The sequence below is a fragment of the Bos indicus genome, chromosome 7, assembly GCF_029378745.1.
Source record: "Bos indicus isolate NIAB-ARS_2022 breed Sahiwal x Tharparkar chromosome 7, NIAB-ARS_B.indTharparkar_mat_pri_1.0, whole genome shotgun sequence".
Lineage (NCBI taxonomy): Eukaryota > Metazoa > Chordata > Mammalia > Artiodactyla > Bovidae > Bos > Bos indicus.
Window position 1 is genome coordinate 12907119 of NC_091766.1, and position 13085 is coordinate 12920203.

General features: G+C 46.4%; 1 pseudogene; it reads left to right on the forward strand.

Moving 5' to 3' along the window:
* The first annotated feature begins 1079 nt into the window (after positions 1 to 1079).
* Positions 1080 to 4144, forward strand: LOC109560903 (transcription factor E2F3 pseudogene; annotated as a pseudogene).
* Positions 4145 to 13085: the final 8941 nt, after the last annotated feature.

Here is a 13085-nt window from a genome sequence, read left to right on the forward strand (position 1 = left end):
ACTCCGCAAACAGGATGAACAGTTAGAACATTGCTTGTGTTTAAATGCAACGCAGAGACAAACAGCTGATAAGTAATTTGAATCGGAGAGGCGAAATCGACTTTGAGAATGAAGGGAGCGATCTGGAAATTTAATGATTCATTGCCAGTCCTACAAAGCTGCTCTAGAGGGCTAAGGTGTTCAATTTTAAGAGTCCACTTCCCAAATATTCGGAAAACTCAGAGGAAACCCAGCGCTCCCCCTCTCCTTCCTGCAGAAAAGATGGTCTGGAACCCCTCAGACAACAGCTAATCCCACGACAGAACCCTGGACATGTCCCGATTGTCCCCTGAAGACCGTGCACGTGGTCAGCGCACAATCTAGGGGAGAAGAGGGTCTGCAGGCGCAGAGCCAGCAGGCAGAGGCTCCGGGGCGGAAGTTTCTTCCGGAAGTGACAAGATTGGACGCCCGGGGACCCGGCTGCCGGCCAGCAACCCCGCTGAGAACCCGAGGGGACTGAGATCCGAGCACAGCCCCAGACAACGCGTATCTGCACACTCCAGGGGTGAACACGAGGGGCCAGGTCAAAATGGCGGGTTTCCGCCGTTTCCCACTAGTCCTACAGCGGCGTCCGATGCCCTGGTCAGCACACTCACCATTTCCAGGTCTCCTGGGACTGTCTGAGTCCCTCCCAGAGACAGCCACCAGAGCGACAGAAGATGCAGGAGAATGACCAGGGCAGTGAACCAGACAGAACACGAAACCTGCGCAATGCGAAAAAGAAAGGAAGTCCACGTAGCGGGACATCGCCCCGCCCATCTGCCTCAGCGTCCTCCTGGTTGGACAGATCCCAAAGCCCCGCCCCTTGTGCCTAAGTGACAACTTGCGGGAGGTGAGGTGAGACCAGACCCCCGTGCCTGTCACTTTTGCTGCGTTGTTGTTATTGTTGTTGTGCTTAGTCACTCAGTCGTGTCCGACTGTTTGCGACCCCATGATAGAAGACTTTTTCCTGGCTAAGATTGCTTTTAGTGTCTTCTGCAGCTCCTCCTGCACTGGGATTCCTGATTCAGTTTGAAGAAGGAACAGGTACAGATAAGAGGATGGCCCAGGCCAGACCTGCCAGGAACAAGGTTTTTGAGTCCACCAGGGGTCAAGGGCTTGGTGTAAGGTTGTGTGGCTAGGCATGGAATGTGCTTCCTTTTAAGAAAAGCAGACACTTAAATGTGAACTGTCCTCTGCAGTAAAGGGGTCTGGTGCATTTTCATCTTTGGTCCTTGACTGCTCTGAGCCTTCTACCCATCCCTGCACCACCTCCACTCATTAGGTACTTAAGTTGAAGAATCCTAGAGCACTTGGATCTCTGTTAGGAGGTCTGAATCACTCAGCCTTTGCTGGTGCCAATGTTGCAGGAGAAGCCAATTTTGACTCCATGTTAAAACTGTTTCTTTGACTTGCTTTTCATTGCTTTTGTTATTATAGTCATATATAATGACAAGCCCTTGACCCCTGGAGGACTCAAAAACCTTGTTCCTGACAGGTCTGGCCTGAGCCATCTTCTTATCTGTACTTGCTCTTTCTTCAAATTGATACATAAGCTTCCCTGATGGCTCAGTTGGTGAAGAGTCTGCCTGCAATGTCAGAGACCCAGGTTCGATCCTTGGGTGGGGAGGATCCCCTGGAGAAGGAAATGGCAATCTACTCGGGTATTGTTGCCTGGAGAATTCCATGGACAGAGGAGCCTGGTTGGCTGCAGTCCATTGGGTCCCAAAGAGTCGGACACTGAGTGACTAACACTTTCACTTTAAATGGCCTGCCTCAGACGACCCTGCCAAAGGACATTTGTTCAGATCACAGGGAGATAATCTGACTCTGTTGCCTGTGAAAAGAAGAGATTGACACATCGCTTCCAAAGGCTAGCTGTTCCCTGAGATGTTTTGCGAGACTGATGGTTCTTTTTGCTTTACTTCCTCATTGCCTCTCCCTCTCTATTCTGGCCTTTTGTTGTTTTTTAAAATTTTAATTGGAGGATAATTGCTTTACAATATTGTGCTGGTTTCTGCCATACATCAACATGAATCAGCCACAGGTATACATAAGTGCCCTCCCTCTTGAACCTTCCTCCCATTTCTCACCCCCATCTCACCCCTCTAGGTTGTCACAGAACACTGGATTGAGCTCCCTGTATCACACAGCAAATTCCCACTGGCTATCTATTTTACATATTGTTGTTGTTCAGTTACTAAGTCGTGTCCGACTCTTTGCAAATCCACCGGTTGCAGCACAGCCAGGCTTCCCTGTCCTTCACTATCTCCAGGAGGAGTTTACTCAGACTCATGTTCATTGAGTCAGTGATGCATTCCAACCATCTCATCCTTTGTCAACCCCTTCCCCTCTTGCCCTCACTCTTTCCCAGCGTCAGGGTCTTTTCCAATGAGTCTGCGCTTTGCATCAGGTGACCGAAGTATTGGAGCTTTAGCTTCAGCATCAGTCCTTCCAATGAATATTCAGGGTTGATTTCCTTTAGGATTGACTGGTTTGATCTCTTTGCTGTCCAAAGAACTCTCAAGAGCCTTCTTCAGCCGGCCGGGTTGTGGGCTGTCTAGGGGTGAGGGGATCGTGGGCTGGTGGCCCGGCCTGGGCGCATCCCGGCGGTGGCAGCGGCGGTGCCTGGATGGCCGAGCGCCTGAGCCTTCCTCGCCGGCTGGGCCTGCCCTTGACCCGCCTCTCCCCTTGTCCCTTCCTTCCCCTGCCCTGTCCCCTTCTCCGCCCCCCGGCAACGGAGGGCGGGGCATCTGTGTTCCCGTCCCGCCTCCTGGGTTTGTTCCTCTCCCCGGGACCCGCCGGTGACGTTTCGCACAGGTGCGCGGAGGACGCGCTTGTGACTGGGAAGGGGGCGGCGGCGGGAGGAGGCGCTGGAAGCGGAGAGGGGGCACCCACTTCCTCCTGCTCGCCGGCTCCCTGGCCTGGGACCGCTTCCTGGTGTACTCGCACCCGCCCCCCGGCGCGGCCACCCTCTGTCTCCTCTCCCCAGCACCCCCGCCTGACTCCGCGGGCGCACGCCCTCGCCCGGCACCGCCGGTCCGCTCGGCCCTCCGGGCCCACTCTCTAGCCGGCACCCTCGCCTCTCCCCCTACCCCGGGGCCAGGCTGGTTTCGGAAACTCCCTTACAGCAGCAGCAGGCTGGAGCTAGGAGAAAGCCGTCGGCAGTACTCTCACGTGGTTTTAAAACCCCCAAGGACAAAGGAAGAGCTGCATTCCGAAGTCCAGATAGCCCCCAGATTCCAAAATCTCCCTTAGAAAAAACACGGTATGATACATCCCTTGGTCTACTCACCAAGAAGTTCATTTAACTACTGAGCCAATCACCTGATGGGGGTCTCAGATCTGAACAAGGCAGGAGAGGTGCTGAAGGTGCAAGTAAAGGATTTATGACATCAACAAAGTCCTGGAAGGCATCCACCTCATTAAGAAGTCTGAAAACGACGTGCAGTGGATGGGCTGCAGTCTATCTGAGGACAGGGGCACACTGGCCTAGTGTCAAGGCCTGTCAAAAGTGACCGAGCTCAGTCAGGAAGAGAAGAAATTAGATGAACTGATCCAAAGCTGCACCCTGGACCTCAAACGGCTAACGGAGGATTCAGAGAATCAAAGGTTAGCTTATGTTACTTATCAGGATATTCGAAAAATTAGTGGCCTTAAAGACCAAACTGTTAATAGTTGTGAAAGCCCCTCCAGAAACATGACTTGAAGTGCCTGACCCAATAGAGAGCCTATAAATACATTTGGCAAGTACCCAAGGACCCATTGAGGTTTATTTGTGTCCAGAAGAGACTGAAACACACAGTCCAATGAAAGCAAACAGCCAGGCCACAAAGGGAATATCCCTAAGCCCACTTCCAAAGACTTGGCTTCAACCAACTCAGGACATAGTGATTGCTTGATTTCTATGACAAACCTTTTCTCCTCTGGCCTCCCTCGCCAACCTTTTACAGCAGACTGAGGACCCAATTCCTTCCAACCTAGAAGGACCATTTGTGAACTTACTGCCTCCCTTGCTCCAAGAGGACTATCTCCTAAACCTCAAGGAGGAAGAAAGCATCAATGATCTCTTTGATGCTTACGATTTGAAAAGCGTCTGCTGGTGGAAGACTTTATGTGTAGTTGATGTGTAGTTGTGAACTTCTTTTATAAACCAATGCCTTTTTATTATGAAACCAGAACATGTGTCATGCACTGTTGTCCCTTCCTCCTTTCTTCCTCCAAGATAGTATCTTGAAGTAAACTACAGATTTCAGAACGAAGCTGACATTTTAATGAATTAAAAACCAAACAAACAACTGCCTATGAATGCACAGTTACAGGCTCCCTTGGGAAAGCCCTGTCTTGCCCCAGGTTCCAAAATCTCCTGAATGAGTCAACAAGTGAGAAAATGTGCAATCAGGTGTCTCTCATCCGTCCTCTGCCTCCCCCGCTCCTTCCCTCCTGGATTGGCTTGCTGTGTCTGAGGGATGATGGGCTGTAGAATGGGGTCTGGTCACCTGGCCCATTCAAAAGCAGCAATTTTCCTTAATAGCATTTCAAGTCGTGCCTTCCCCGCAGAATGCATGTCTTTGGGGTCTGCTAATTTGGGATGGAAACCGCAGGCACTGTAAACTTGAAGTCATGCAAAAGTATGAAATGGATTTCTTCAGCTCTTCTTAGGAATATTTAAATTACTCTCATATTCAGTTTAAGCCATGGACTGTGTGTACCACTCCGACGCCAAGAGATCTGCCACATCCTTTCAGATGAAGAAACTGTTCTCGAATATTCGTCCAGATACAGAGTTCTGCCCCTCTAAGCTGTTATGCAGTTTCCTGTCTCCATAAACCCCTCCCACTCTCTTGCCCGTGTCGGGGGAGTTTGTTATTTCCTTGGGTCTGTCTTGTCGCAACAAAAATTTGATGCAACAGAAGGACCAGTGTTACAGCTCCATGTTACAACTCAGTTTTGTTTAGAAAGTAAAGGAAAATACATCCTCCAGTTGTGAGGGCATGCCAACCCAAAAGACCCAAAGAGAAGAGAGGCCCCCCAGCCCAATTTTGGCTCCCCTTTTTATATGTTTTTTTCTCCTCCCCCTGAGCCTGCCCTATGTAAATTGGTCTAGCATGGAGGGCTATTTGTTTTACCTGAGGTTCTCTCTCCGGTCTTCCGACCTTCCTTTGTTCTATTTTAGTGGGCTTTTCCCTTCCTTGTCTTTTAGCCACCTCCATTCTGGACTCCTTTTTCCTATTTTGACTACCTAACACCACCAATGTATTTGTAAGATTGAAGTTTGTAGCAAGTGCCTACTTAGGAGTTCTTTGTGGATTGTTTTAATTTTTTTTTTCTTTTCTTTTTTTAGCTGCCATTTAAGCATTCCTGTGGCACCCATCAATCATTTCAATATAATTGTTTACTTGGAAGCGGTTTCTCCTAATTCAAATTGTTTTAAGCAGAGGTAGAGAACCTCTACTGATCAGAGCATTTGTGATTTAAGGCTTAACAGCCTTGGGGAGAATCTTCACCCCGTCTCACTTTCTTCCCCAGGAGGGGGTGCTCGGAGCAAGTGGAGCTCGCTGACAGGGGGGCGGCCCATTGGAGAGAACCAGGTCAGATGACGTCACAGCCCCAAAGAGCAGCAGGTGTGGATGGATCCCTTTGTCCCTCGGGCTTCCCAGGCCCCCTGTGACTGGGGAAAGGGCTGTTATACTGCACTCAGGGAGACCACTTCTCAGGATGGGGTCGGATGGAGAGGTCTTTGGGGAGAAGGACATCCCCCATCATAAGTAGCATGCTATCAGTGACACTTAGCTTCAGCCCTTGAGAGGAGGGAGCTCCCACTGTGTTGGGGGCTACAGGAGTCCTGGCCAGAACTCCCTGTTTCCCCTTCCACTGTGAAGGAGCAGGTTGGAACAAGGAAAGCCGGGGCTGTAGAAAAAAATGTAGGGCAGGATGCCAGGGCATCTCCCACTTAACTCTTCAGGAATGGCATCCCAAGTTGGAGGCTTCCTGACAGCGGCAAAATCGTACCAGTTGAGTCCAAGAATGGCTTTCCCATTGGCCAGGGGGGAGATGGCCATCTCCCGTTGGGAATGTGGCAGAGCACCTCACATCCATTCCTTGGATGCTAATGACTGTGGGAATGAGGGAGTCATCTAAAAAATAAATAAATAAACCTCATCACAAAGAACAGTTGAGTTGAATCACTGTTGTGCCTGACACAGTGGGAGGCACATGGTAGGCACTCAGTTCAACAGGATGGGGGAAAAAATATACTGGGTTGGCCAAAACGTTCATTTGGGCTTTTCCATACCATCTTACGGAATATCCCTTACTTATATCCCTTAGAAAAGTACAAAACAAACTCACGAAAGCCCAGGCTGATGACAGGCACTCCCCTCAGTGCCATCAGATCCTGAGTCACAGTAGAGGCTTCAGGGACCTCCGCTCCTGCCTCTGGATTTTCCCCCGTCAGGCCCTGTACTGTATGCCACTCGAGCTGCAATTATGCCTCCTGACAGAGCTGTGCTGAAAACAGATAGCCCTGAACATAGGACTCCCTCATTCAGATTCCTGTTATGAATTGGAGCCTGTAAGCAGCACTCCAAGAGCTCAGCGCAGCTGTGGAGAACCCCCTGAGACAAGATACAGCTGATTGTGGGACCCCCACCATAACCTACTTGCAGGAGGAGGGGGCCTCCCCTCTCCTAGGTCCCTAGCCAGGTGCCAGGTGACGAAGGAGGTCACCCCTTCCCAGACCCCTAAGCTCCCTGTGGGCTCCTTAGGATTCCCTGAGTGAAGAGCAAGGAGAGTTCATAGACTTCAGAATGATTATCTCCACATTCATATGTGATCCAGCTCTTCACGCCTTAGTTGGGACATTCTGCTGAAGGAGGGGACTCAAGGGTTCACAACAGACCCAACATCAGCTTGTCGTCTTAGCCCTGACCAGCAGTTGGCTTGGACAGCATGTGTGTATAAACCCATGGGCAATCGATCGTCTAAGAGTTGATGATAAAAGAATGAGAGAGTCATTTCCTAGGCAGGTTGATAGGAAATCTAGGGGTCCCCAAGGAGAGAGGGGTCTGGAATTCTCAAGGAGGAAGAAAGGACAAACTTTTCACAGTCTTTGTAGACCAGGACCTGGGGACTGGAGTCGATGAAAATGAGAGGGTAACAGGCAAGAAGGCCAGGGGTCTCCAAATGGAGAAAATAGCCTACAAGTGTCAGACATTTTTATCTCTCTTAAGCGGCAGGAGGAAACAAACTAGCAATATTTTTTCCTTCTTTATACAAATTTAAAGGGAGGTTTCTCTTAAAATACTGTGTTGCCATAATGACACCTGGTTTCACCTGAAGTTAGCTATTCTTGAGCCTAGAGATAACCAATGCCTTTTTCTTATGGAAATGTTTGTCTTAAGCTATGCTAATGTACTATGCCTTTACCCCAAACTCTGTCTCCAAGTCGGTTCCGCCTCTTGGCCCAGAACCTACTTGACAAACCAGTATGTTATACTTAGATATTGTTCCCCTAATCTATGTAAATGAAACTATTTGTATGGTGGTCTGCCCTTCTTCAAGATTCAAGTTAATCATTTTATGGCCCAGGATAAACCATTTGGGGCCAAGATTATCCCAAAATGCATCTTATGGGTGAGGGGCCTGGTGCCATTCTAAATTTTAAGACATTCCTTTCTTTCATTAACAGACTGCTGGTGACTATATAACATCCAGCTGAAGACTAGCAGGGGGGTACTCTTTCTGCCCCCTTCTGATGCCTATGTCAGAAGCTTTCTCTATCTCCTTTATACTTTAATAAAACTTTATTACACAAAAGCTCTGAGCGATCAAGCCTCGTCTCTGGCCCCGGATTGAATTCTTCTCCTCCGGGGGCCAAGAATCCCGGTGTATTCGCGTGATTCAACAACAACCTTTCAAGAATTCTGGGAATTTCTTCCCTACCAGATACCCATGATGTACATCAAGGTAACACTTGTCTGTATATATACTGAGGCCTCGCCAGGACACTCTTATCCACATCAGAGGCCCAGGTACTGCTGATAGTAACCAAGGCACTCATTTCACTTCTCAGGACATCTGGTGGAACACGGCATTCAGTAGAGTTTTAACCTCTCTTCCAAGTCTCAGGGTTCAGGCCTCATAAGAGCACCATAATGGCTCATTGAAATAAATTTAAATCAGTTGAATGAAAGATGACCTTTTCCAGTTATCAATCATCATCTGAGATGAATATTAGTGCATCTGTCTTTATCTTTTTTTTTCTAATAGACTTATTTATGGCAGTTTTACGTTTACAGAAAACTTGATGAGAAATTAAACAGAATTCCCACATAACCCCTGTGCCTCTGGATAGTTTGCCCTATTTTTAGTAATTTGTATGACTGTGGTATGTTTGTTACATTCAATGAGCTAATATTGATGCATTAAAATCTACATGTAAAATTGCTTTGATTCTGTGTGTTATGGGGTTGGCCAAAAAGTTCCTTTGGGTTTTTCCATAAGATGTCACCAAAAATCCAGATGAACTTTTGACCCACCCAATAAACGGTCTGGGCTTTGATGTTAGGAAATAACATATCTTTCATTTCTGTATCTTGTACTTTCGCTCTTCTAAAAATCCCTTGTGCTCCACCTCTTATTTTCTCCCTCCCACCCCAAATCATTGGCAACCGAAGATCTTTCACTTTCTCATAGTGTTGTCATTTCCAGAAAGATACAATCACTTAGCAATCTTATTTTAAGGTTTCTCCATGTCTTTTTAGCTTGATACATCATATCCTTTTATCACTGAACAATATTTCATTGAGTGGATGTTCTCATGATTCTTTTCTCTATTGTTTATTGGAGGATATCTTGGTTACTTGTAAGGCTTGGCAATCATGAATAAAACTCTTATAAAAATTCATAATTAGGTCTTTTATGAACCTAAGTTTCAGCTCATTTGGGGAAATAGAAAGGGACATGCTGGAGTGGGTGGAAAGAATGGGTTTAGTTTTAAGGAACTGCCTGTTTTCCAAACTAGGCATCAGTTCAGTCACTCAGTCATGTCCAACTCTTTGCAACCCCATGGACTGCAGCATGCCAGGCCTCCCTGTCCATCCCAACTCCCAGAGTTTACTCAAACTCATGTCCATTGAGTTGGTGATGCCATCCAACCTTCTCATCCTCTGTCATCCTCTTCTCCTCCCACCTTCAATCTTTCCTAATCAGGGTCTTTTCAAATGAGTCAGCTTTTCGAATCAGGTGGCCAAAGTATTGAAGTTTCAGCTTCAACATCAGTCCCTCCAACAAACACCCAGGACTGATCTCCTTTAGGATGGACTAATTGGATCTCCTTGCAGTCCAAGGGACTCTCAAGAGTCTTCTCCAACACCACAGTTCAAAAGCATCAATTCTTCGGTGCTCAGCTTTCTTTATAGTCCAACTCTCACATCCATACATGACCACTGGAAAAACCATAGCCTTGACTAGACAGACCTTTGTTGGCAAAGTAATGTCTCTGCTTTTTAATATGCTGTCTAGGTTGGTCATAACTTTTCTTCCAAGGAGTAAGCATCTTTTAATTTCATGGCTGAAACTAGGTATATCATTTTACATTTCCACCAATAGTGAGTGAGGGTTCCTGTTACTGCACATTTTCTCTACTGTTCGGGGTTTGTTCTTGATGATTTGATTTGAGCCATAATAGTAAGTATCTAGTCATATCTCCGGAGAAGGCAATGGCACCCCACTCCAGTACTCTTGCCTGGAAAATCCCATGGACAGAGGAGCCTGGTAGGCTGCAGTCCATGGGGTCGCTAAGAGTCAGACACGACTGAGCGACTTCACTTTCACTTTTCACTTTCATGCATTGGAGAAGGAAATGGCAACCCACTCCAGTGTTCTTGCCTGGAGAATCCCAGGGACGGGGGAGCCTGGTGAGCTGCCGTCTATGGGGTCACACAGAGTCGGACACGACTCAAGTGACTTAGCAGCAGCAGCAGCAGCAGCAGCAGTCATATCTCATTCTTCTTTTATTTGCAGAGACATTACTTGGAATGTCTGAAAGAAAAGGTGTGGCCTTGGGAGTTTTGACACAACCCCGAGGGCCTCGCTAGCAACCTATTGCTTATCTAAGCAGAGAATTAGACGTAATTTCATGCGAGTGGCCCCACTGCCTAAGAGTAATTGGGGCAGCGGCTTTATTAACACCTGAAGCTTTAAAAATAATTAATGGACAAAATCTTACTGTACTGACTTCTCATGATGTGAGTGGAATCTTAAATTCTAAGGTTAATATTTGGATGACAGACAGTAGGCATCTTAAATATCAGTCACTGTTGTTAGAAGGACCACTAACTAAGCTTAAAGTTTGTGGAAATTTAAATCCTGCCACTTTCCTTCCTGAGAAGGAAAATGAAACACCTGATCATGATTGTTCCCAATTCCTAACTTTAAACTATGCAGCTCAGGAAGATCTAATGGATACCCCATTAGACAATCCTGACATGGAAATATTTACAGATGGCAGTTCTTTGTTTGGGATGGAGAGCGTAAAGCAGGTTACATCGTGGTGACTGCTGAACAGGTTTTAGAAGCAAAACCTCTCCCCCAGGGAACCAGCACTCAGTTAGCGGAGCTTGTGGCTCTGACCCGAGCTCTAGAGTTAAGCAAAGGGCAGCGGGTAAATATCTACACTGATTCTAAGTATGCTTATTTGACTTTACATGCTCATGCTGCAATATGGAAAGAAAGACAGTTTAAAACAGCAACAGGAGAACCTATTAAGCATTTCAGAGAGATCGAGAGACTTTTAACTGCTATATATTGTCCTAAAGAAGTAGCTGTTATGCATTGCAAAGGACACAACAGAGATGGGAGTAAAGTAGCTGAAGTAGTCAGCTGGCTGACTGTCAAGCCAATATACTGAGGAAGAATTAGAAAGATATGAGAAAAGAGGAGCAAAGATTACTTTATCAGTAATCAGGATGGTTACAGTCCGAGAATGGACGATTAATAATGCCTGAAAATGCTCAATAAAAAATTCTTAAGGGTTTACACCAGAGTTTTCATTTGGGTGCAGCGAGTACTTACCAGATGGCTTCTCATTTGTTTGAAGGTAAAAATGTAATGAAAACCTTAAAGAACATTATCAAAAGGTGTGAGGTTTGTCAGAAAAATAACCCAAAGACTGAAAAGCTAGCAAAGTCTGGATTACAACGAAGTGGGAAGTATCCTGGAGAGGACTGGGAAATTGATATTACTCATATGCCGAAAGCTAATGGATATTCTTGCTTACAAGTTTGGGTGGACACTCTTACTGGATGGATTGAGGCTTTTCCCTGTCGTAGTGAACAGGCTAAGGGGGTTATAAAGATTTTAATCCATGAAATTACCCCCAGGTTTGGGCTGCCATGGAGCCTTCAGAGTGACAATGGCTCCGCCTTTAAAGCTTCTGTAACTCAGGGGGTGTCTAAGGCTCTAGGAATAGAATATCACTTACACTGTTCCTGGAGACCCCAATCCTCAGGGAAGGTTGAAAAAGCTAATGACATTATCAAAAGACATCTGCTCAAATTAACCCAAGAGATGCAGGACAACTGGGTTATAGTCCTACCCATAGCTTTGATGAGGGCTCGAACTTCCCCGAAAAGGAGGGACTGTCCCCCTTTGAATGTATTTATGGAAGGCTTTTCTTATGCACAGACATTGTTATAGACCCTGAAGCCTTGGAATTAACTAGTTATGTAATTTAGCTCTCAGCTTTTCAACAGACATTAACAGAACTCCGGGAGATGACTCCTGACCCAGCCTCTGAGTCAAGCAAGCCCCTATTTGAGCCAGGAACCAAGGTCCTCATAAAAACATTGGGGTCTGAGGGCCCATCCCTTGAGCCCCTCTGGGAAGGCCCTTACCAGGTTATTCTTTCTTCTCCCACAGCTGTCAAAGTGCCAGGAATTGATTCGTGGGTACATCACACTCGAGTTAAGAGGTGGCACCCTGACCAGAACTAAGTGACTTCATTTTATATCTTTACTTTCTATGCTCTGACTTTATACTTTTCAGATGGGCCTGATAATCTGTGTGAGCCTACTTCTGCTGACTCCAAAAATCCTGAGTCTGCCATTTGATCCTCAAGACAATGCCTTCCTGTCCTGGGCTCACTCCTATGCTGCATTCCACAATCAGTCTAACTGCTGGGTCTGTGGAGTGCTCCCCTCATCATCAGTGGAAGGCTTCCTGTGGTGGACATCTCCACTTCAAGGAAAACACTTTCTCCAAGTCTGCAAATACCTTCAGTGACAATCGCATGTGATTCCTCTTCTTAAACTGATGACATCTAACAATCCTAAGATGGACTGATGTAACTATGGACATGATTTTTAATTTTGATTTTAACTTGTTTTATTGACTATTTTGCCTTGCATCTGTAACTGTGTAATTGGATTTGTTTCTAGTCGCATAAAGGCTTTTAAGTTACAAATGGTTGTCCAAGCTCCTATGAGTGCCACAGCCTCTTCCAAATATTACTTGGGGCCTCTGGATCAGAGACCCTCAATATGACGGTTAGGAGAATATGTTGCCTTGCCCATTTAGGGACAATGCCCCTTATCAGCTTGGAAGCAGTTATGGAAAGAAAACGACACCCCTTTCCCCTAGCAACATAATTCTCCTAAAAGAAAAGGGGGGAATGAGAGAGTCATTTCCTAGGCAGGTTGATAAGAAGTCTAAGGGTCCCCAAGGAGAGAGGGGTCTGGAATTCTCAAGGAGGAAGAAAGGACAAACTTTTTTGTCCCTCTACATTCCTTAGGATTATATAACAATAATGTATCCTGCTTGAAGACAGTCTCTAGAAAAAACCTTCTGGCTAATCCTGTTATCTTAAGGTGTAAATTAAGGGAGTAGGTCTAGTGAGGTCTTTACAACCTCCAGACATTCTTTTGATTCACTGTAATGACTAATTAGAGAGTATATAACTCCATGGCTAACACTAGCAAGGGGATACTGTTTCTGCCCCCTTCTGATGCCTATGTCAGAAGCTTTCTCTATCTCCTTTATACTTTAATAAAACTTTATTACACAAA